This window comes from Pan troglodytes, chromosome 1 (assembly GCF_028858775.2).
Source record: "Pan troglodytes isolate AG18354 chromosome 1, NHGRI_mPanTro3-v2.0_pri, whole genome shotgun sequence".
Classification (NCBI taxonomy): domain Eukaryota; kingdom Metazoa; phylum Chordata; class Mammalia; order Primates; family Hominidae; genus Pan; species Pan troglodytes.
The window spans coordinates 144,055,789-144,080,212 of NC_072398.2; the positions used below are offsets into that span (position 1 = coordinate 144,055,789).

Sequence of the window (24,424 nt, forward strand, 5' to 3'; positions counted from 1 at the left end):
GAGCTTGCAACTTGTCTTAATCTATTTTCTGTTGCTATGACAGAGACCAGGTAGTTTATAAAGAAGTTTCTTTAGCTCCTGGTTCTTTAGGCTGGCAAGTTCAAGACTGGGCAGCCACATCTGTTGTCTTCTGGTAAGGGCTTCATGCTGTATCAAAAAATGATGGAGGAATAGAAGAGAAACTGACATATGCAGAAAATAGCGCAAACACGAGAGGCAACCTTGCTTCATAACAACCTGATCTCATTGTAACTAACGTAGTCCTCAGAGAGTAAGGACTCACTAACTCCCTCAAGACTGCACTGATTCTTTCATGAGAGCAGATTCCTCATGATCCAAACGCCTCTTAAAGGTCCCACCACCTCTCAACACCATTACAATGGGGACCAAGCCTCAACATGAGTTTTGGTAGAGACAAACCATATTCAAACCACAGCACAACTCAATCACACAAGTGCTTTACCTCAAGACAACCTCTGTACTCTGGTATGCAGAAGTGCTTGATGTACTTTATATATTGTGACAGAATATTAAGGACATACACAAAATAGTCAATATTTAATAAAGTTATTGCTTTCTGATGGACATTCTTATGTGAAAATGGCTTTTGAGGGTTTGGGCTGTTAGAGAAAGGCAGCAAAAAACACAATGCCTACTAGTACAGTTTGGTACCACCAATGCTTTTTACCATAAGGACAAATGTCAACTAGTGAAAAAGGCAACTAACATCTTAGAATTATTATGAAAATGATTGTGAACTATTTTGTGAAAGCCCTAAAGGAGTCTTAAGCATCCCTAAGGTACATGGACTGCACTTTCAGAACAACTTCTATAAGCGATAAAGAGCCATTTTTTTAAAGAGTTTTAAGTAACCCATGTGGGACTTCTACAATGCAAGATTTTATAGAGTGATAACGCTTACAGTTGAGTATCAATGGCCTGAAGACATAGTGAGGATTAAGACTTGAAGGAAAGCAACTGCAATAAGGAAGAAGCATGGGGACTGGAAGGAGATAGGTTAATGGGTTAGAGGCTTAGGTGACAAGAGTAGAAGATGGAATTGGAAGTGGCTAAGGTGCTGTCTCTAGGCTTCTTTACTGAGGAGGAAGATGGTACCATTCAGTGAATTTGAGAATTGGGGAAGGAAGAACAAATGGGGATGAAGAAAGGAATTCAGGATAGTTTGTAGTCTACACTGAAGCTCAAACTGAGAAATCAAGTATGTAGCTGGTCTGTGGAAGAGCCCATTTTCATAAGGCTTTATTTCAAGCTTGTGTAAGAACAATATCCAAGCCTAACAGGTCTAGGGAATAGGATGGGGAGGGCACAATGGCAGAAAAGTTCTGGATTAGAATGTAATATGGCATCTGTTCCCTCCCAGCCCTATGAATTTCCAGATATTTATGTGTTTGAGTTTTTAGAGAAAGGGAATGCAGGGAAATGATTAAGGAGCTGTTTCAAAGAAGGGCTTTGTAATATAAAGGGGGCACTGTATTAATTAGGGAAACATCAGCTGTTGTAACGAAATCTCGATTGTTTACTACACGAGAAGTTTAGTTCTTGCTCAAGTACCAATATGAGTGTTCCTGGTTGACAGACGGCCTTTTATGCAGTAATTCAAGGAATTATGCTCCTTTCCTCTTCTGACTTTGCCATTCTCCACAGTACCTTGAAGTCTTTTGATCCAGCTGGCCGATAGAGTGCAGAAAGCACAACCATTTCTTAATTATCTTGGCAAACACTAGTCATATGGCCCTACCTAGATGCAGGGGTTGTGGTGAGAAATTTAATCCTTGGTGGGCAGTTGCTTCCTAGCAATAAAAACATACTAGAGGAAGAAATGCATGAATAGCTGGTATATAGTTTGCCATTTCTTCACACAGGCACATAAAGCAGGTTCACAAGTGATAAAGTATGACATTACTGAGGACATAAGAGAACTTTCTCCATTTCTACATGAAATGTGACATCAATCTTAGCACCATGAAGCCTCCCATACTTTCTGGCATTTCCTCTTGGGGAAGCAGCAGAGATGATGATGCTTGATTAGAGATAGTTGTTCTATGGACAAGCAGGTAACCAAGCAGATTCTTATGGGTAGAGGGGAGTCTGCTTTTTAAAAAACAAACAAAAAAACCCACATGAGATATCTCTAGAAGAGTTTCAGAAATATTAGAAAGGAATTTCAATGGAGAATGAAGCCCTGTGCAAACATCTAGGGTAATGGCCAAAATAGGCTATTTGACCTATTATAATAATGAAAAATAGGCTATTAATGTAACTCTGATTCCGTATGTATTTACAGGGTTAGTATGAGGGAGAGACTTGGATTATCAGTTTCAGACACAGTGAGTTTCATGTGCCCATGGAACATCCAGGTAGTAATATGTAGGTTACAGAAGATATACATCTCAGGAGAAAGTTCTGAACTAAAGATAGAAATTAAGAGTCACAACACAAAGGCATCAGCTGATGTAAAAGGAGTAAATGAGATCATGAAGGTACACAGTTAAAAAAAAAGAGAATTTTATTTTTCACTTTATGTTTATTTTTAAACATCAAAAGAGAATTTTGAATTCATCAGTTTTGGTTCTAAATATCTGTATTACCAACACTACCTACAACATATGTGCAATACAACCAAAAACAAATCTGCACTATCACTGCAAGATCATGTACTAATCTATTAACAAACATTTTAAGTGCTTTTGACCACGTTGTCCACTTGTAAATACTCAAAGTATACTGCAGCAGATAAATGCTAGCTTCATGTCTTACTGACATGCCTTTAAAATGTTTTTTGAAGGACTCATGAGTTTTGCAACTCACAAAGCACACAGCTGGACCTTACTACTAAGAATGCATTTAACTAAAATCTCTGCTAGCATTTTTTTCCAAAGTAAAACTAAACATAATATTGTAGAAGATGTGAAAAAGGTTGAAAGTAAATTATTCAGGAAGACATTAAAAAATTTTTAATGCATATACTGGTGGAAAAATAAAATAGGAGTAAATTATATATAAGCTTTGTAATTCAGCTAAAATATTAATTTTGATATTAAACTGGTAGGAATATTCAGAGATTTCCTTAAATTCTTAGCACAAGTCCATACTGCCATTAAAATAGATGTGCTTTGATTGTTGAAATATCATACCAAGAAGATTAAAGCATTTTCAAAATCAAGAAATGCCAGAACTGTCTACAAAGCTAAATTATTTTCACACTTCAACAACTGCACCTGGTGCTCCACTCACTAGTAAGTAAAAAGAATAAGAAGTAACTAGGATTCAACTCCAGCTGGGTTTGGGTATCATTAACGAAAACCTAATGCAGCAGCTGTTGAAAATTAGAATTAGCAATGCTGAAAACTTGCTATTATTTTACTGGAGTTTGATATGCATCATATTCTAGAGCAGTGGTTCTCAAACTGAGCATGCATCAGAATTACTTGGAGCATTTGTTAAAATACAAATTCCTGCCTTCCCACATTCCCTAGCTACTAATTCCAAGGACTAAGAATTTGCCAATCCAGTTCCCAATGCTGATATGATGGTCCAGGAACACTTTGAGAATCGGTGTTCTAGAGGGCATTTCTGTTGGCTTATTAAGAAGACAGATATAGAATATTATCTTTTCCATGTAACTAATTAATTGTACCCCATTAATTGGAATTTTAGATATACCTTAGATCTGTGAAAAACAACGTAATGGTATAAACTAGTTGTGAGGGTATTCTGGTCATCACATCCATTACCCTTTAACTCATGGCACTGATTCTACTGGACTAACTGGATTTCCCATCTTCCTCACTGCTCGCCACCAGCCACTATGTCTCCTAAGGCTAGTCAGTTCCTCTTTAAAGCATGCTGTAACCATCGTTATGGAAAGCACAAGTGAAATGTTTACATTGTTCTTGAGCATAAACTGTTACAAAACCCTGTGAAAATGCAACATTAATTAATTCTGAATCATGGTCATTGCCCCACACCCTTTTAAACTGAAACCATTTTTGGGGTACAACCAAGAATTCAAGAACCATGTTAAAGATATTCATCTAGGAACATTCACGTATATATGAAGAAATTCTGATTAAACTACAAGTTCCAGTCCTGGCTTACTAGTTAAAAACTGAAGTTCAAGTAGATTGTACACTACCCATTGTTAAGACTAAAAAAGTGAGTTAAAAAAAAATTTTTTTTGAGACAGGGTCTCGCTCTGTCACCTAGCCTGCAGTGCAGTGGCATGATTAGGGCTCACTGCAGCCTCGACCTCCCAGGCTCAAGTGATCCTCTCACCTCAGCTTCCGGAGTAGCTGGGACTACAGGTGTGCGCTACCATGCCTGGCTAATTTTTGTATTTTTTGTAGATACAGGGTTTCAGCATGTTGCCCAGGCTGATCTCAAACTCCTAGGCTCAAGCGATTAGCCCACCTCAGCCTCCCAAGATGCTGGGATTACAGGTCTAAACCATTGCACCTGGCCTAAAACTTTTTATATTTTACAGCTTTGTATCTTCTGAGAAACTGTTATAGCTTTTCAATTGAATTTGTATTTTTAATGAATCTTCAAAAATTAGTCACAGGTATTAATATTCTAAAGATGTTCTTTTTTAAACATCGATTTCCAAAAACTGTCTTCCTTTGCATTTGTCTTGTGTAACAAAAAAGAACCATTATTCAGGATCCTGTAAACTATAATTCTTTACTAGTGACACTTCAACATGCCCACAATGCAATGATAATTGATATTCTCAATAATGACCAGTAAAAAGCTGGACAGTTGTTATCAATCGACAAAAACTAATGCTTGACCATAATTTGAGTTTTAATTGTGTTTTACTGAATTTTAATCATATGAAACAAGTGTAAGAAAAAAATTCTCAAGTAGAATATTCTTTATTTTGCAGACTACTGAACATTTACTATACAATAGACATTTTAATATCTACTTTAAAATAATTTGTTGATCTTTACATACCCTATATATTAGCTTTTTAAATCCACTAATATTTTTGGCTTATTTTCCTATGCCAGAAATAAAATTATGATCATTATGAAAAGGTATGGGTTGATAAAATTAATGGGGATAAGGCAAAGTAACTCAAAACTGTTTGTTCTATTTTGAGTTACTCTGCCTCATCCCCATTAATCTATTTGAATTAGGCAACATAAATTTAAGTACATTCTAACTGAACACTGGAACCAATCAAACCACGAAAACTGAAAAAAAAAAAAAAAACATGTAGAATTAACGTGACTTTTTGGGGGAGGAGAGCATAACTTGTTTAAAAGCTACTTCTTTCTCTGAAAGAAAGGTGATGACCATTATTACCCAGTATACAGCAGACACACAAATTTGCTTAATAAAAATAATATAGCATACTAAATTAAACCATATGGGAGACAGAGTTCTTCACTCCACAATCTAAGAAATGTTAAAAGGAAGTGAAGGATAATGTTAAAAGTGAAGGTTTCAGGTGATTTGATCTCTACTAACCTAATGTTACATATAGCACAGTCAAAGCTAAAGCTCCGTACATGTCAAGACTGTTTAGTATAATATTCTAGGTATATCACACCTGACTAATCCTCAGAGGTTTTTTCCTGTAATGGTGCCAAGACTCTGTAGGAGAAAGTGATAGTGGCAGAAAAGTCAGAGATTAAAGTGGTCAGATAACTAGGGCAGGACCATGATTTCTGACCCTAGAGTAATCTAAGAATCACATGGAAAGTTACATTACCTTAAAATAGATTACAGGGTATAACAAATTCCATGGGACTGGGGAATCTGTATTTCTTAAAAGCTCCCAAGGTGATATAAGAGCAAGTAGTCTAAAATCAATAACAAACAGAAGATATTAGAAAGCAACACTGGAGTCAACATTTGTTGACTCTGGTTTGTGACCCTGTGGGTACCATTCTCCATTTTACCCTTTTATAGCTAAAATTTTACAGGAGTCTCTGTAGCATAATCTCTCATATTTGGAGGCCATTTTATTTCTAATGTAGTCCCAGTTTATTTCCCAATTTTGGCTTTTTTTTGGTGGCCTAAGATAACCTAGAAATAATAAGTCTAAATAAAACAAAGTTCGAAAAATAAAGAAAATAGAAATTTTAGGAATAAGATTACTTGATGGGATCTATCAAATTATTCAAATTCTTAAATCTTAATTTATAATTACTAACATTTATATTTGCACATTAAAAGATAATGTACTAATTATCAGGATCCATACACACCATAGAAAAGGCTGAGATTGTCAGACTAGATAAAAAAGCAAGATTCAACTATATCCTGACCACAAGAAAACCACTTTAAATGAGAGAAACATTAAATAACTTAAAAGCAAAAGGATGAGAAAAGATATATTACATTATCACAAATCAAAAAAAGCTGGTGTAGCCATATTAATGACAAATGGATTTCAGAGTAAAGAATACTGGCAAAGATAAAAAGGATCATTTCATAATGATAAAGGGGTCAATTTATCAAAAAGACATAACAATCCTAAACAATTTTGTACCTTTATAAGAGAGTTTTAAAAACATATGAATTAAAAGCTCACAGGAAAAACAGACAAATCTGCAAGTATAATTAAAGATTTCACCATCATGCTCACAACAATTGATAGTAAACAGAAAATCACTAAGATACAGCAAATTTGAACAATATCATCAACTAATTAGCCAATTGGCATTTAGAGACCACTCCATCCAGAATGCAGATACACATTCTTTCCAAGTGTACATGGAACATTTGATAAGATAGACCATATTCTCAGTCATAAAACAAGGTTCAAAATATTTGAAAGTACTCAAATCATACACAATATGTTCTCTGACTAAAACAGAATTAAATTTAAAATAACAGAAAAGACATTTGAAATGTCCACAAATACTTGGACTAAATAACACACTTCAAGTAACCCACAGGACAAAGAAAAAAACAAAAAGGAAAGTAGAAAAGTATTTTGAACCTAATAAAACAAAAACATCAAAATTGTAAGATGTAACTGAAGCAGTGCTTTTAGGGAAACATACAGCACTACACGATCATATTAGAAAAGAAGGCAGTTCTAACACCAGTGACCTAAACCACAGCTAGTTCTTTGTGCCAAAAATAAATAAATAAATAAAAATAAAACTGATAAACTTCTAGCCAGACTAATAAGAAAAAAAAGGGAAGATACAAATTATTAATATCAGAAATGACAAAGGAGAGAATACTACAGACAATAAAAGAATATTATAAGCAACTGTAGCCAATAAACTTGATAAATTGCTAAATTCCTTGAAACACAAAAATTAACAAAGCTCACAGATAGCTAAACAGAATAACCTTTTAAATCTATTAAATGTATAGATAAAAAACCTTCGCAAAAAAATGAAAACAAATCTTTCTCACAGATAAACAAAAGGCCCAAATGGCTTTAGAAAATTCTACCAAACAAAAAAAATACCAATACCAAAAATACCAACATAAGAAAACATCAACACAAACTCTTGAAGAAAACTGAAAAAGAGAAAATGCTTTCCAGTTGAGTCTCTGAAGCCAGCCTTTGATACCAAAATCAGACATGAAATCCCTTATAGAGGCAAAAATTAACAAAATTTAGTGAAATGAAAGGACAATTATCATACCTATGTAGTTTATCCCAAGGATACAGATTGGTTTAACATGCAAAAGTCAATGTAACTTACCTTATTAAACAAGCTAAAGACCATGTATTCATCTTAATACATGCACATAAACAAAATCCAACATCAATTCATGATAAAAATCTCAGCAAACTGGGACTAGAAGCATGATAAAAATCTCAGCAAACTGGGACTAGAAGCATGATAAAAATCTCAGCAAACTGGGACTAGAAGCATGATAAAAATCTCAGCAAACTGGGAATAGAAGGGAACTTCCTCAAACTAATAAAAGGATATCTGTAAAAATGTTCAGCTGGTATCATACTTTACTGAAAGACAGACTGGATACTTTCACCCTAAAACCATGAATGAGGCAAGGATGTCCACCCTCATCAGTTTTACACAACACTGTCTTGGAGGCTCTAGCCTGTGCAATAAGGCAAGAAAAAGAAAGGCACACAGATTAGAGAGCAAGAAGTAAAACTGTCTTTTGTCACAGACAGCATGACTGAATGCGTAGAAATTCCAAAAGAATCTAATAAAAAAGCTACGAGAATTAATGAGTTTAGCAAGGTTGCAGGATATAAAAATCAATATACCTAAATCAATTGTATATTACTAATAACAGATAATCAGAAATTCACATTAAAAAATACCATGTAAAATAGCACAAAAATATAAATAAATTTGCAATAAGATGTATAAGACCATACAGTAAAAATTATAAAACTCTGCTGAGAAAAATTAAATAAGATCTAAATAGATATGCCACATTCATGATTGAAAGACTACTGTTAAGATGTCAATTCTCCAAAAATTTATATACAGATGCCATGCAATCCCAATCAAAATCCCGGGACACTTTTTGGTATGAATTGACCAACTAATATGGAAATGTAAATAATTTGGAATAGGCAAAACAAATTGAAAAATAAAAAAATTGAAGGATTTACACTACCTTATCTCAAGACTTGTTATCAAGTTACAGTAATCCAGACAGTATAGTACTGGCATGAAGACAGACATCCAGATCAATGGAACAGAATAGTGAATCCAGAAATATAACTATACAAATATGATCAATTGATTTTAGAAAAACTTGGATACAAATATGATCAATTGATTTTAGAAAAACTTGGTAAGATAGTTCAATGAAGAAAATGATCACCTCTTCAACAAATAGTATGGGAACAACTGGATAGCCATTTTTTTAAGGGAATCTTCATTCTTTCTTCATTCTTCACATCATATACAAAAATGAATTTAAAATGAATCACAGACCTAAATATAAGAGCTAAAATTATAAAACTTATAGAAGAAACAATCCTAGTAATTTTAGGTTTGGCAAAGATTTCTTAAATATGACACAGTAAACAAGAACTACAAAAACAAACATCAATATAGTGGACTTCACTGAAATTAAAAGATACAGAAATGAAAAGGAAAGCCACACAAAGGAAAAAATATTTGTGAAATGTATAGCCAACAAAAGATTTGTATCATATCAACAAAAAATGTGTATCTTACAACCTAATGAGAAAATAGCCAGTCCATTTTTTAAAATGAACTAAAGATTTGGACACTTCCCCAAAAAAGAGACATGCAGATAAGAAGATGAAAGACGTTTGTCATCAGAGAAAATAAAAGGAAAACTACAATGAGATAACACAAAAATTTGTAAGAATGGCTAAAACTGAAGACCGGTCATACCAAGACTTGTCAAGAATGTGGAGTAACTGGAATTCTCATGAACTGCTGGTGGGAATATAAAATGAGACAACCATTGTGGAAAACAGTTGGACAATTTCTTAAAAAGTTAAACATATAGGCTGGGCGCGGTGGCTTGTGCCTGTAATCCCAGCACTTTGGGAGGCCAAGGCGGGTGGATCACCTGAGGTCAGGAGTTCGAGACCAGCCTGGACAACATGGTGAAAGCCCGTCTCTACTAAAAATACAAAAATCAGCTGGGCGTGGTGGGTGCCTATAATCCCAGCTACTTGGGAGGCTGAGTCAGGAGAATTGCTTGAACCCAGGAGGCGGAGGTTGCAGTGAGCCAAGATCGCACCATTGCACTCTAGCCTGTGTGACAAGAGCAAAACTCCGTCTCAAAAAAAAAAGTTAAACATATAACTAACCATATAACCCAGCCATTCCACTCCTATTTATCTAAGAGAAAGAAAAGCATATATCCATACAGAGTCTTCCGCCAAAATGTTCATCGGCTTTTATTTTCAATATGCCCAAATGGGAAACAACATGTGGATGGACATGTGGGTTGTTTCCCATTTGGGCATATTGAAAATAAAAGCCGATGAACATTTTGGTGTAAGACTCTGTATGGATATATGCTTTTCTTTCTCTTGGATAAATACGAGTGGAATGGCTGGGTTATATGGTTAGATATATATATATTTTTTGAAACAAATGGTAACATATCCATACAATGGATTACTGCCCAACAGTATCTATTATCAAAGAACTACTGATATGTACACCATGGATCTCAAAATCATCATGCTGAGTTAAAGCCCAGATCCCACCTCCCACAAAAAGGATACATACTAAGGTATACACAGTAATGAACAACTTAGTTGATAGTTTCATAAAGTTCTCATTTTAGTTGGCTGTTTATTCCCAAACTAGTTTATGGCAGTTTTCTCTGTTACTGTAACTGCAAAAATCAATGCATATGAGTGTGAAATGAAAGAGGACTATTGCTTCCATGAAAATCAAACTGAATACTCCAGAAAGACCTAGGAAACACTGCTCTTAGGACAGACATTGACAAAGAAATTGCAAAAGACTTGAGGGAAAAATCTGGAGATCTAAGTTGTTTTGCAAAGGTCTTAAATTTTTTGGTTACATGTTAAAGCAGTCCAAAATGGAAAATATAGACTACGTATTATAGGTTTGCTTTATAAAACAAAGATAATGTGGAACTCTCATAAGTAGACCCATACTCAAGGAAAAAAATACTCTTATATTTTTGACATGTGCACCAATGAGTGTACACTTACATATTCTGACTTAAAATAGTTAAGGTATAATTTCTACATGTATCAACTAATAAAACAGGGACTTAATCCCAATGACTAAAAAGAGTTTCTAAGGTGTTCTCAGTTTTTTCCTGCCACAAAAGCAAATACACTCCCAAAAAGAAATGGCCAAAACCAGAAAGAAAGGGGAAAATAAACAATCTCACCATCCAAATACAACCACTGTTATATCTTTGGCAACATCTCTTTACTGTTTTTTTCTTATGCTTTTATTAAACATCAGTTAATAACACATAAACTCGTTTGAATCTTATCTTTTCCTCTTAACTTGACAAACAAGCTAGTTCCCCCATATTATTGAAAACATTGTTCTTTTAAATAGTTGCATCTGGCACAGGCTTTTAAAGTTACTGAATCCGTGCATACACGTACCAATGTCTACCTATAATGAGGTACAAAGAGTCATTCATTTCTCACTCTTCTTGAATTGACACATAGGAATTAAAGATAATATGGATTAAGAAGAGTTTAAAACTGGATTCTCAATTTAGATGTCATAGGCAATGAACTACTTCTTTACTTAAAAAAGAAAAAAGTCCTGGCCAAATATTTGTCCCCTTTATTCTCATCTATTACCTGTTTATTCAAATCTATAAGAGCAGCTTCTTCGAAAAACTACTGACCAGAAAATTGCTATTAACTCAACAACCTGTGGCAGTTATCAAAACACTTCTCACTTCAAAGGTGAACAGTAAAAGCAATTACCTATGTGGAGTTTTAAAAAGGGGTTTTAAAAACATCCCTCACTTATGTGTGAAGGCAGAAATATACACTGACATTTCATGCCTAGTTGTCTAGTTGCTGTCTTCCTATGTTCCTATGTCTTCCTAGGGAATCGATAAAATAAAAATAATGAAGATAGAAATGGTAATGGTAGGCCGGGTGCGATGGCTCACGCCTGTAATCTGAGCAATTTGGGAGGCCGAGGCGCATGGACTGCCTGAGGTCAGGAGTTCGAGACCAGCCTGGTCAACATGGCGAAACCCTGTCTCTACTAAAAATACAAAAATCAGCTGGGCGTGGTGGTGGGCACCTGTAATCCCAGCTACTTGGGAGGCTGAGGCAGGAGAATCACTTGAACCTGCGAGGCAGAGGTTGCAGTGAGCCGAGATCGCACCATTGCACTCCAGCCTGGGCAAGAGAGCTACACTCCATCTCAAAAATAAATAAAATCGACGTGCACAGCTTTTTACATCTAGAACCTGCTGGTCTTTCAGGCCTAACTGGGGTTCATTCTGTTGATCTGATGCATTCGTTTCTTCTCCTTGACTTTGTACTTCAGCCCAGTCCAACAGAACTGGAGGTTTCCTTTTCCGCCATAGTTTGTCCATTATCAACAGATACCTGACGTCATCTTTAAAAACCTTGGTAAAAAGTTTAACTGGATTATATCCAGTTGATTTAGCCCATTCCTTAGTGGAAATACGTTTAACGTCACCTTCTTTATTAGAATGTTCTAGCTCTGGCTTTGGCTTCTGTTGGTTCCCAGGCAGCTTCAGGGTCAGCTCTGTCAGGAGATACTTCTTAAGTACTTTGCCCAAAAGATGCAATGTATAGGTTCTGAAGGTGTGTTACAAATTGTACAGTCAGGAGAGGTTCTCTGGGTTGGCTTAGGATGACATTCGTAACACTTGGTCACACCCTCTTTGATAGTAGTTACTTGTCCAAGATACCCAGCAGTTCCACTTTCAATAAGAGGAACAACAGCTGCCAGGCACACACTATTAACACGGTTTTGGGCAGCTCTGTTATCTAAAGCATTCATAACCAATATAAACTGTCAAAAATATTCCACATTATAGTCAGGGTTCATGATGCTGTCATGGTAGGCAACCATATTAGCTTTCAGGTAAAACTGCAGTGCACTTTCCCTGGCAACCTGTGCCTTTGATCTTCCAACATGTTTCTTTTGAAACAAAAACTGTTGAGGTTGCTGACATCAATAGTAACCAGATCAATCAGTTCGATGTGGGAGAAGCCGGTGAGCACAAGGTTCTTGAGGAGCTCACAGCACTGAGACTCTGAGAGTTCATTTAGCAGAAAAGGGGGATGGAGCTGAGCTCACATGGGATAAGGATGACCCATATGCAATGGATTTTGTTACCTCTGCTACAAACCTCAGGATGCATATTTTCAGTATGAATATGAAGAGTAGATTTGATATCAAATCAATGGCAGGGAATATTATTCCTGCTATTGCTACTACTAATGCAGTGATTGCTGGGTTGACGGTATTGGAAAGATTGAAGATCTTATCAGGAAAAATAGACCACTGCAGAACAATTGTTTTGAATAAACAAGCAAATCCAAGAAAGAAGTTTCTTGTGCCTTGTGCACTGGATCCTCCCAACCCCAATTGTTACATATGTGCCAGCAAGCCAGAGGTGACTGTACGGCTGAATGTCCATAAAGTGACTGTTCTCACCTTACGAGACAAGGTAGTGAAAGAAAAATTTGCTATGGTAGCACCAGATGTCCAAATTGAAGATGGGAAAGGAACAATCCTAATATCTTCCGAAAAGGGAGAGACAGAAGCTAATAATCACAAGAAGTTGTCAGAATTTGGAATGAGAAATTGCAGCTGGCTTCAAGCAGATTACTTCCTCCAGGACTATACTTTATTGATCAACATCCTTCATAGTGAAGACCTAGGAAAGGATGTTGAATTTGAAGTGTTGGTGATGCCCCAGAAAAAGTGGGGCCAAAACAAGCTGAAGATGCTGCCAAAAGCGTAACCAATGGCAGTAATGATGGAGGTCAGCCTTCCACCTCCACAGCTCAAGAGCAAGATGATGTTCTCACAGTTGATTCGGATGAAGAAGATTCTTCAGAGAATGCTGACGTCAGTGAAGAAGAGAGAAGCCGCAAGAGGAAATCACACGAGAAAGAGAATCTCAGTGCAAAGAGGTCACGTATAGAACAGAAGGAAGAGCTGGATGATGTCATAGCATTAGATTGAACAGAAATGCCTCTAAACAGAGCCCTCTTACTACTTAGTTTATCTAGGCAGAACCAGATTATTTGTTATGTCCTTTGTTCCAAAGGGAAAAAATTGACACCAGTGACTTGAAAATGATTCTGCTCCCTCTGAAAGCATTCATTTTGCTAGAACTGTTAAGACACACTGCAGTATGCTATACTGAAAGTAGGAATATAGCTTTAAAAACCCTTTGAACAAAGTATGTGCATAACCAGTCCTGAGATAAAACAACACAATGCATGTTGCCGTTTTAATGTAAATACCCTAAGGTATCATTAACAGTTTCAAAATATTGTGGTTAAGTTGATACCTGGTTATAAATATCATGCCTTTATTTTTGGCTAGAAAAATTAATTTTAGCCTAGATCTACATTTTCATACTCTGACTGAAACAGATTCAAAGAAGTATCAAATGCTATGTATTGAAACTTGTTTTTAAATGTTAAATGGCACTATGTATATTAATGTAAAACAATGTTAATTTACTCACGTTTTCAGTTTGTACTGCCTGGTATGTCTGTGTATGAAGCCAATTTTTGTGTATTGTTATAGTTTCAGGTTATTTATAGTTGATGTTTTGTAAAACTCAATGGCTATACTTATGGACCAAATAAATGGCATCTGCATTCTTGTTACAAAATTAAATAAATAAATAAATAGTAATGGTGTCAACTAGAAAGCTAAGAACTAGTAGAGCTGTAATGTCCAAAAATGTCGGTACTGTCTGTTACTGCTATTTATTTAATGATTTTCATTTTCCTATTTTCTAGTTCTACATAACAAAAATAATGCCGCATTTCAAAATTATGTGACTAAATAGTGCTAGTATTTACTACCACAGAACCTTTCTCCTCCCCAGTGTCTTGGCCTGCTGAACTGAAATATAGATTATCAAAGATTTGTTGTGAGCCTAACATTTCAATGGTTATATAAATTTTACAGCATTTTACCTTACTTGCACTGAGACTTCAAATACAAAAGCATTTTTCTAAATTGTCTAAAATAAACATTACTATTATAATCCAAAGAAAATTTATTCTCACAAAATATGGTACAAATATAGTCACCCAACTAAATTTTAATATTTATTTCTATACATATATTTCATAGCTTCCTGTATATATTTATTGATAAATACTAAAGCTGATATATGGAAAGGCTTGATATATTTAGTAAGGTCATGTTTCAGAAGCATTGTTAATGCACATAAGACATATACATCCACATTTTTCAACAAGAAAGATGTTATTTCAGTTCCAAACAACCACACTTAAGGCAGGGCGCAGACATACATAGAATATAAGACAGGACTGTAACAATAAAGTCTTCAGTTACTTTTCACTTCTGACTACATGAATATAGTAAACAAGATACCTCCAGCAGTTGATTCTTGGGGATAAAAAATCCAATTACTATCTTGCTTTACAATAAATTTAGAATAAAATGTTTTGTTGATTATTAAATCAGGTAAAGCATAAGGTACTTTAAACTGATTATTTGGTCTCATAAAATGATTCAATCTAAAGGCTTAATTTAGAGCCACCTACAAAATGACCCTGTATTCTACATTGTTAATCTTAAAAGCTTAATAGTTCTTAAACTTACATAATTTATTATTTTTTACCCAGAATAATCAATGTAGGACTAATTCTGATGAAATAAATCTAGATTATTTCCCCTCTCCATCAGCCCATCTCCCAATCAAACAGTACTTAAAATTATCACAAAGAACCTTTCTAATCACATTTATTTAACTTTGTAGTATATTTTGAATTAGAAGGCACAATTAATAAAACGGTTCTCTACATAGAAAGATTTGTTATAAGTGTCCCCTATACCAGATGTGTCTGTTATTTCTCTGGCAAAATCTAATCTTGAAAGGGCTGGGGGAAAGGAAGAATAATAGCATGGCTCCTCTTCAGCTTCACTTTAAATGGCAACCATGATTAGAGAGGGCTGGGTTTCAGACATGCTTTATAGGAAGCATGTAGTCATTTAACTTTTTCATGTGGTGTAAAGCTCGTAAACAAAAAGTCAGAAAAGTAAATTCCTATGAGTCGTATACTTTTTACAAAGTATTTCAGTTAACATATTCCCAGACATACAGAATTACAAAATATCGCCAATTATAATTATCCAATGATGACTGTGGAAATGTATAATTTCCAGTGATAATTTATCATCTTGATATTCTGGAAACACTAAATAATACAGGATCTTTTCATCAGGAAGTCAATTTTTTCTGAAAGAAAAGGGCCTTTATGTTTAGTTATGCCTCGCAGGCATTGCAAAAGAGTACTTCCTCTCTCTAGTTAGCACAGTGAAGGTATATCTACCCAAAAAATATCAAGAGGAGGTATATATAAAAAGGAGATGGGTTTTTCATTTTTATTTTTAAAATAATGGCTTCCTTAAAAAGCAATACCAACTAAAAATGGATTAAGGACTGAAACAAAGGACCTAGAACTGTAAAATTCCTAGAACATAGGGGGAAATTTTTATTACATGGGTCTTGGCAACGATTTGTTGGCTATGACATCAAAAGCACAGTCAAAAGAAGAAAAAACAGACAAGGAGCATGACTGTATCAAACTAAAAAGTTTCTGCATAGCAAAGGAAACAATGAAATGGCAACCTACAAGATCGGAGAATATATTTGCTAACCACATATCTGATAAGGGGTTAATAGCTGTAACATATAAGAAACTGCTATAACTCAATAGCAAAAAACTCCAAATATCTCAATTAAAAAATGGGCAAAGGACCTGAATTGACACTTCTCCAAAGAAGACACACAAATGACTAACAGGTATAGGAAGATGCTGGACATCACTAATCATCAGGGAAATGCATATCCAAACAATAATAAGGTAAATGCTTTTAAAAAAAATTAAACACAAAACTAACATATGATCTACCAATCCCACTTCTGGGATATGGTAGTTCTGTGTTTAATTTTTCAAAAGAACTGAAGTCAGAATCTTTAAGAGATAGTGGCACTCCCATATGTACAATGAAGCATTGTACACAACAGCCAATATGTAAAAACAACTTTAATGTCCATCAACAGATGAATGGATAAAATGGATTTACTGTGTGATATACACACAGTAAAATATTATTCAGCCTTTTAAAAGAATGAAATTCCAACGTATGCAACAACACAGATGAACCTTGAGAACATTATGCCAAGTGAAATAAGCCAGTCACAGAAGGACAAATACTGCATGCCTCCACTGATGAAGTGTCTAAAGTAGTCAAACTCATAGATGCAGAAAGTAGAATGATGGTTGCCAGGAACTGAGGTGGGGAAGCAGTTGCTGTTAATGTGTATAAAGTGTCAGTTATGCAAGATGAAGTTCCAGAGGTCTGCTGTACAACACTGTGCTTAATGTTGTGTTAACAATAATGTCCTATACACTTAAAATTTTGTTAAGGGTGGGGGAAGGTTCACAATATTTTACATTTAATTTTTAAAATTTAATTTATTTCTTCTTTTTTTAAATTTATATATACTTTTTGAGACAGGATCTCATTCTGTAACCCACACTGGAGTGCAGCGGCATGATCAGAGCTCACTGCAGCATCAAAAACCTGGCTCAAGCAATCCTCCCACCTCATCCTCTGGAGTAGCTAGGAGTACAGGTGCCCACTTTTTTTTTTTTTTTTTTTTTTTTTTAAGTAGAGACAAGGTCTCGCTATTTTTCCCAGATTGTATTGCTTCTTTTATTTGGGAATTTAATGTGGTCTTCCTTTCCTCTCCCCTTTTCTCCTTCTCCCCTTTAAAAAGTAAACAACAATCAGAATGATGCTAAATAAAACACTGATGTAAAAACTGTCCAATGGATAAAAGGTAAAAAATGAATCTAATTTGAAAAATTATTCAATCTTTAAGACAGAGGAGAGCTTAGTGGTTATTGACATCAAAATGAATCTGATGGGTAAATTCCTTCAATAACCCTGAAAAGTGGTTGCCCTTCTTTTTCCTTCAGTAACGCCAATGGTGGGGAACTCACTCTCCTTGAAGAGCTAACTAATTCTTGGAAATTGTACTACTTTCCACCTTTTACAGTTTTTTGAGGTGTCACAGAACATGCCTACTGGCTTTTTTCCCCCTGAGACACAGATATTCTGTGCTACCAAGTCTTCCTTTTTAAGGTTAATATTCCGGACTTTTTTACTTAACTCTTGCCTATGTGCCTAATTACAGAAATCATGCTCTACTACTGCTAACATTCTATAAGCAGAAGGCTTGGATCTGCCAAGGTATTCTTGAGGTTCTGAAAGGGCCATAGAACATTATTCTTCTCACTTCCTTCTAGTACCTGTCCTCACCTGGATAAGTTATGCCTAGCCTGCAAAGCACCTTGGCTGAGTCAATGCCCCATGCCCCATGCACCACAAGCTCCCTGCAAAGCCCAGTCAGAAGAGTCTTCAGACTGGTGAATACAGGCATCATTTAGAGATATAGGTACTTCAAAGACGGGCAGAATGGGCATATTAGAAGGAAAATGGATACTTCTAAAAATATCACAGGAACAGAATGAGAAAAGAATACAGGTCCTATATCAAGCAAAAATCCTCAGACTGAGACCTTGAAAGGCAAAATCTCTCTGTTCAGGGAGCGGGGAGGAGGAGACAGAGATGGAAATTCAGTCCTCAATTCTTGCTCAATTATATTAGAATAAGGAGGTATTGTTTCTAATTTTCCACAAACATGAGACTCTTATATTTCTTAAAATCTCTAAACTGTCCTCTGTGGGGAAAAATGCTTTTCAAGCATTTGCCTATGAACTTTCCATTATTTTTCATTCCAAAGAAATCTGCTTGTTTTCCATTAATGGATCTATTAAAAGGAAACTACTTTTGTTCCTTCTTAATCTTCTTTTCTAATATAGTAAGAAGAACAACATTCAATCCCTCAGATTTTTTTAAAGCCTACAATGGGATTTTAAAATGCCACTAATTAGACTACACAAATATAGACACTACTTGCATTGAATACTGTCACTCCATACACCATCAAAAACTGTAAGAAACTTCCTTTTTCAGCTACCATCTCTTGAGCGACTCCTATGCTTTGGCACCTAGTCTAGAAACTTTACGTATGGTATCTTCCACCTACCTGTTTAATTAGTTACTATTGGTCAAACTTTAAAGATGAAGCAACTGAAGCTCTGTGAGGATAAAACCATAGCCAGTGCCACAGAGCCAGTAAGTGGTAAAATCAGGATGTCACCCAGTTCTGATATTCACTGAATAGATTATTGAACTGATATAAGGATAAATGGATGACACCTGTCCTGGATATTTAATGACAGATAATAAAAATCCAGAAATTCATTAAGCAAGTAATAATAATGAATAAGGTTGTTATACTTCAACCTCTTCTGCATTCAGAGATGGATGTGTTAGATGCTCATTCCTATTCTTTTGCAGTGGGGCTGGAATGCACCACGACAGAACTCAATAGCTGAGGATCCCAATGAAACTGAGAGGAAGAAAAGATAAGCAGAGGCACATCAGGAAGCAAACTAACAGTCCAGAATAGCAAAGATACCTATGGTCCACACCCCGCCCTGACCGGTTCTTAGTGAACAACTGGTTATTGGTAATATTGCTGAGGTAGCATTGGCTGGTGGTTTAGATGATCTCTTTCCAGAACTGCCAAGATACTTTAACTTTTAGCAAGCCCTGTATTTCTGTCATCCAACTGGCCAGAAATTCACCACAGGAAGAGGCTGTGGAAAGTCATGAACTGCCATTTTGAAAACTAGAACCCTTACAATTACCAAAGGAGAGGTGCTTTATTACTAACCCACGTATCATTATTACCTTCCATATCAGTACAGGGTTCAGCCAAAGTTGTCATTTGGCTCATGATTGTTTTTACTAATTTATTTTTTCCATATACATGGGAAATTTAAAAATACTTTTCAATTGTATACAATAGAAATTATATTAAAATTATAGATTACTTTTTTAAAAAAAAACGGCAATATACTCAAAGCTTCAAATGTGAAAAGGTATTTTTAAAAAGGTATGTAAAAAGTTTCTCTGTCAGAATCCTTTTTTTTTTTTTAGTTTCTCTCTTGTTCTGTATCTATCTGCCCAATTCCCAACCTTCACAACACATAATCACTATTATTAGTTTTTGGTTCAGAGATCACTTCATGTATATGTAAGTTAAAACAAACACTTCATTTTTACACAAATATTAGGACAATATGTACTTTGCTTTGTCTTGCCTTTATGTAACTTAAATAGATCTTCAAGATCTTTCTACATCAAAACATAAATACCTTCCCTGTTCCTTTTTAAAGCAGTACAGTAATTCACAATATGGATGTAAATTCTAATTTTTGCAGGACTTTCCAGAATAACTTCTGTTACATACAACATGCTTAGCTTTAGTTTTATAATCCTTAATTTTATTGAATTTGAATTTCCATTTGACATTTAATTTTGAAAATGTTTTACAACAGTACCCTAAATGTACTTGTTGGAATAATATACAACAGTTTAATTATTTACATGTATATTCAGTTTCTAGGATGGCATCCCCAAACTCAAAATAAAATGTATTGACACAGTTAAATATGGCATGTACTTAAAATAATTATTTCAGTGGTAGTGATAGACTTTGCCCATCTGTGCATCCATCCATTTATTTCACTGCTTTCCTCAGTAGTTATAAGATTATGAGATAACTGCTGATTGTTAAGAACACAGCATATTGTCATAGAACAGACCAAATCCACCTTAATAAAACAGATGGTTGTGACCTAACTAAATAAAATTTGACAAGTTTTAAAAACTATAATATTAAGTAAGAGTCTACAGTCATTTATGACTAAAAAACTATTGGTTAAAGTACATTAATCATTAACAATATAAAGATTTTCACTGTCATATGCCATGCAATTTTATTTCTAGGCACCTACTAGAAAAACATTTGCTTGAATGTATAAGAAAATATGAAGAAAAATGTTCACAGATGAACTGCTCATAACTGCAGACAATCTAAAATCTGTTAGAGATATATTATAGATATATGCTACATAGCAGTTAAAAGAATGAACTACGTCTGGAAGTATCAAGATGGCTAGATATCAGAATTATTGAGTGAAAAAATGCAAGTTGTAGAATACATTCACTATGATAACCATCTCTGCAAATAAAAAATTTAAAAATGTATGGTTACACAAATGAGTAAAAATACCAAAAAAGTACTAGGAACATACATACCCAATTTATAATAGGTTACTTTATACAAGACAGAGGATCAGAATTGGAGATGGTGGTAAAAAAAAAAAAATTCAACTTTATTTGAAATATTCTATTTTTAAAGACATATTATTGATATAATTTTAGAAGGATGGCTAAATATGCAAAAATATTAATGTTTGATAATTCTGACATAACCTTTGGACTTTTCTGTAATCTTTTAATTTCTAAAAATTAAAAAATATATATTAAAAGGCCATTTATTATACAGATTTATTGGGCCATATAATTTTATAACTACAACCAAGTAGAATAAATGAAAACATTTTAACTTATGCTTTTCAACAGCAAGATACACTGAGTAATTATAATAGTTATCCAACTCATAAACTCACCAAACTTCAATGGCTGTTTCACATCACAGGGAAATATTTTTTCACTTTTTTAGCAAAACAGAACAAGATATGCAGAATTCACAGTATTATAGAATTACATATTAAACATTCACATACTACTTTCACCACCAGAAGAAAAGCATATTTCAATGACGATAAAGCAAAAGTTGGGAGCAGATTAAAAAAAAAAGTCAGCACCCATGAATGTGATAAATCAGCAAAACAAATGAATTGATTTATAATATTCACTTCATTAGAACAGGAAAAAGAACCCTAGCACTTTATTACCTAAGGTTTAATTTAACAAATACTATTGGGAAATGTAGTGATATATGCAAGTGAATGTTGCAGATATTTGGAGCTTATCCTTTTAAGCATCAAAACCTTTCAGTTATCCATGTTGATGACAATCTCTCAGAAAGGACATACTTCCCTCAGTTTTAAAATACATGTATTGAACATAACCAAGGTTTTCCTTGAAAATGTATGGGTCAGCATTCATTCATTCATTCAGCAAATGAGAACTGTCTTCAAAGAGTGTGCAATGTTGACATTGTCATCTTGATATCAGTTTGGTCAAGGTAATTTTACAATTAGTACACCAACTGAATTAAAAATAAAATTCTACAAAATTGGAAATATCTAAACACCTTTTCACTTCATTCCAGCATATCTTTTATTTTTTCCTTACACAAATATTCTAGCCAAACTGTTAGATTCCTATAACCTAGTCCATGTTTTCTCATCTTTGAGTCTTTGCTCAGTATTCATTTCACTTGGAATATCCTCCCTCCAATTGCTGTCAAAAAACCTATTCATCCTTCAAAGCCCATCTCAAATCTCAACTATAATGTGAATAGTATTTCTTATCTTCCCAATTAAATTAACAGTGCTTTAAAGTCTTTTGGTCTCCCAGTGTGGCAATTCCTCAAGGATCTAGACCCAGAAATACCATCTGACCCAGCAATCCCATTACTGGGTATATACCCAATGGATTATAAATCATGTGCTATAAAGACACATGCACATGTATGTTTATTGCAGCACTGCTCACAATAGCAAAGACTTGGAACCAACCCAAATGCCCATCAATGATAGACTGGATAAAGAAACTGTGGCACATATACACCATGATGTGGCCATAAAACAGGATGAATTCATGTCTTTTGCAGGGACATGGATGAAGCTGGAAACCATTCTCAGCAAACTAACAGGAATAGAAAACCAATGTTTTCACTCATAAGTGGGAGTTGAACAATGAGAACACATGGACACAGGGAGGGGAACATCACACATCGGGGCCTGTCAGGGGGTGGAAGACTAGAAAAGGGATAGCATTAGGAGAAATACCTATTGTAGATGATGGGTTGATGGATGCAGCAAACCACCATGGCACGTGTATACTTAACGTAACAAACCTGCACGTTTTGCACATGTATCCCAGAACTTAGAGTATAGTAATAATTAAAAAAAAAAAAAGTATTTCGTCTTCTCTGAACAACCTGTTTTAATTCCTAAACAACAGTACTGGGAGGTAAAGATTTACACAACAAATACTAATTTATTTCAAACTAATGGGTCATACTTAGGATACTTTCTTATAAAATAAAAATAATACCAAACTTGCAAGGTTATTGTGGAATGTATTATGTACAGAAGATGTCTATATCAATGCTGGATACATAGTAGATGCATAAGAAATTGATAAATATTATGGTCTACACTATAAGTGAAAAATCAAGTCAAGAGGCTGCATACTAAAAATTATTATGATAACATTCTCTCATGGGCATGTACAAACATCAGAAAATCTTCTAGGCCATGAACTCAATTATGTGATATCTCCAAGGGAAAAAAGTAACTTAGAACAGGACTCATTTATTCTCCCTGAGTACATGAAAAGTCTGAATCCTAAAGAAGAATAAGTTTTTCAAAGAAAGATGTATTTAAAAGAATAATTAGAAGTACTGCTTATAATACCGATAGGTTAAAAATTGTTCATAGGTTAATTAGTTCCTACTGCTGCTGTAACAAATGACCACAAAATGACTAGTTCATAGGAAAACAAATTTATTATCTTAAGAGTTCTAAAGGTCGGAAGTCCTAAAATCAAGGTGTCAGCTAGGTTATGTTCCTTCTGGAGGATCCAGAAGAAAATCCATTCCCTAGAATCCTTTTCTAGCTCCTGGGAGCCACCTGCATTCATTCCTTGGCTCATGGACTGAGCCTCCATCCTCCAGCTGCACAGCATCTTAAAATCTCTCTCTCACTGACTAAGACTCCTGCTTCTGTCATTACATTTCTTTTTTAGGACTCTGATTCTCTTGCCTCCCTCTTATAAGGATACTTGAAATTACATTGAGACTATCTACATAATCCAGGATAATCGCCCCATCTCAAGATCCTTAATTTAATCACATCTACAAAGTCCTTTTTGCCATATAAAGTGACATAATCACAGGTTCTGGGGATTAAGATATGGACATATTTAAGGAACCATTATTTAGCTGAAAACAATAGGCATATCTGGCTCTTTAATTTTATAAAGATTACTAATCCTATTACTCTTCAATTCAAAACTATTTTTTATTGTCTTTTAAAAGGGAAAGCTTCGTACATATACTTTACACTGTAACAGTTTCTCAACTGAGAGAATTTGAAAGGCTTTGAAACCTCAAGATTCTTTCAAAATGTGATTCTGATTTCCTAGAGCTCATTGTACTAGCTAGAGTACAATATTTGCATTTTCAAAAGTAGTTCGTTGAATGGTTCCATATTTACAAAACAAGGGTAATTTTAGTGAATTATGTAAAATCTCACAGTGAAAAGAATTACTATAGCTTGAACAATAAAGTTATCAATCCGTTGTTAATTTATTTTCTCCCCTCCAGAATCTGGGAAAACCACTTATAATAGTTACTCTGGAGACCAGAGATCACAAAAAATTGAAGTGTGGTGTTGGGGAGACTTCAACTGCTTTAGAATGATTCTCCAAGTGTATACTGTAAATTTGCTATTCTCTTGTAATATTATATTTGCAATGTAAAAGAATTTACATTTTTGTTTGTCATGAAATAATAATTTACTGTGACCTTCCTCACTGGTATTTCATCAAAGCCATTCTCACCA

General features: G+C 34.7%; 1 protein-coding gene and 2 pseudogenes across 3 annotated transcripts in view; 1 reads left to right on the top strand and 2 right to left on the bottom strand.

Annotated features, from left to right (window-relative positions):
* The window catches only part of HS2ST1 (heparan sulfate 2-O-sulfotransferase 1), a 197,809-nt gene that overhangs the window by 53,608 nt on the left and 119,777 nt on the right, over positions 1–24,424 (bottom strand). The gene's annotated exons all lie outside the window — the stretch shown is intronic.
* On the bottom strand, positions 9,906–12,776 carry LOC129144027 (SUMO-activating enzyme subunit 2-like; annotated as a pseudogene).
* LOC107967200 (SUMO-activating enzyme subunit 2-like) lies at positions 12,715–13,652 on the top strand (annotated as a pseudogene).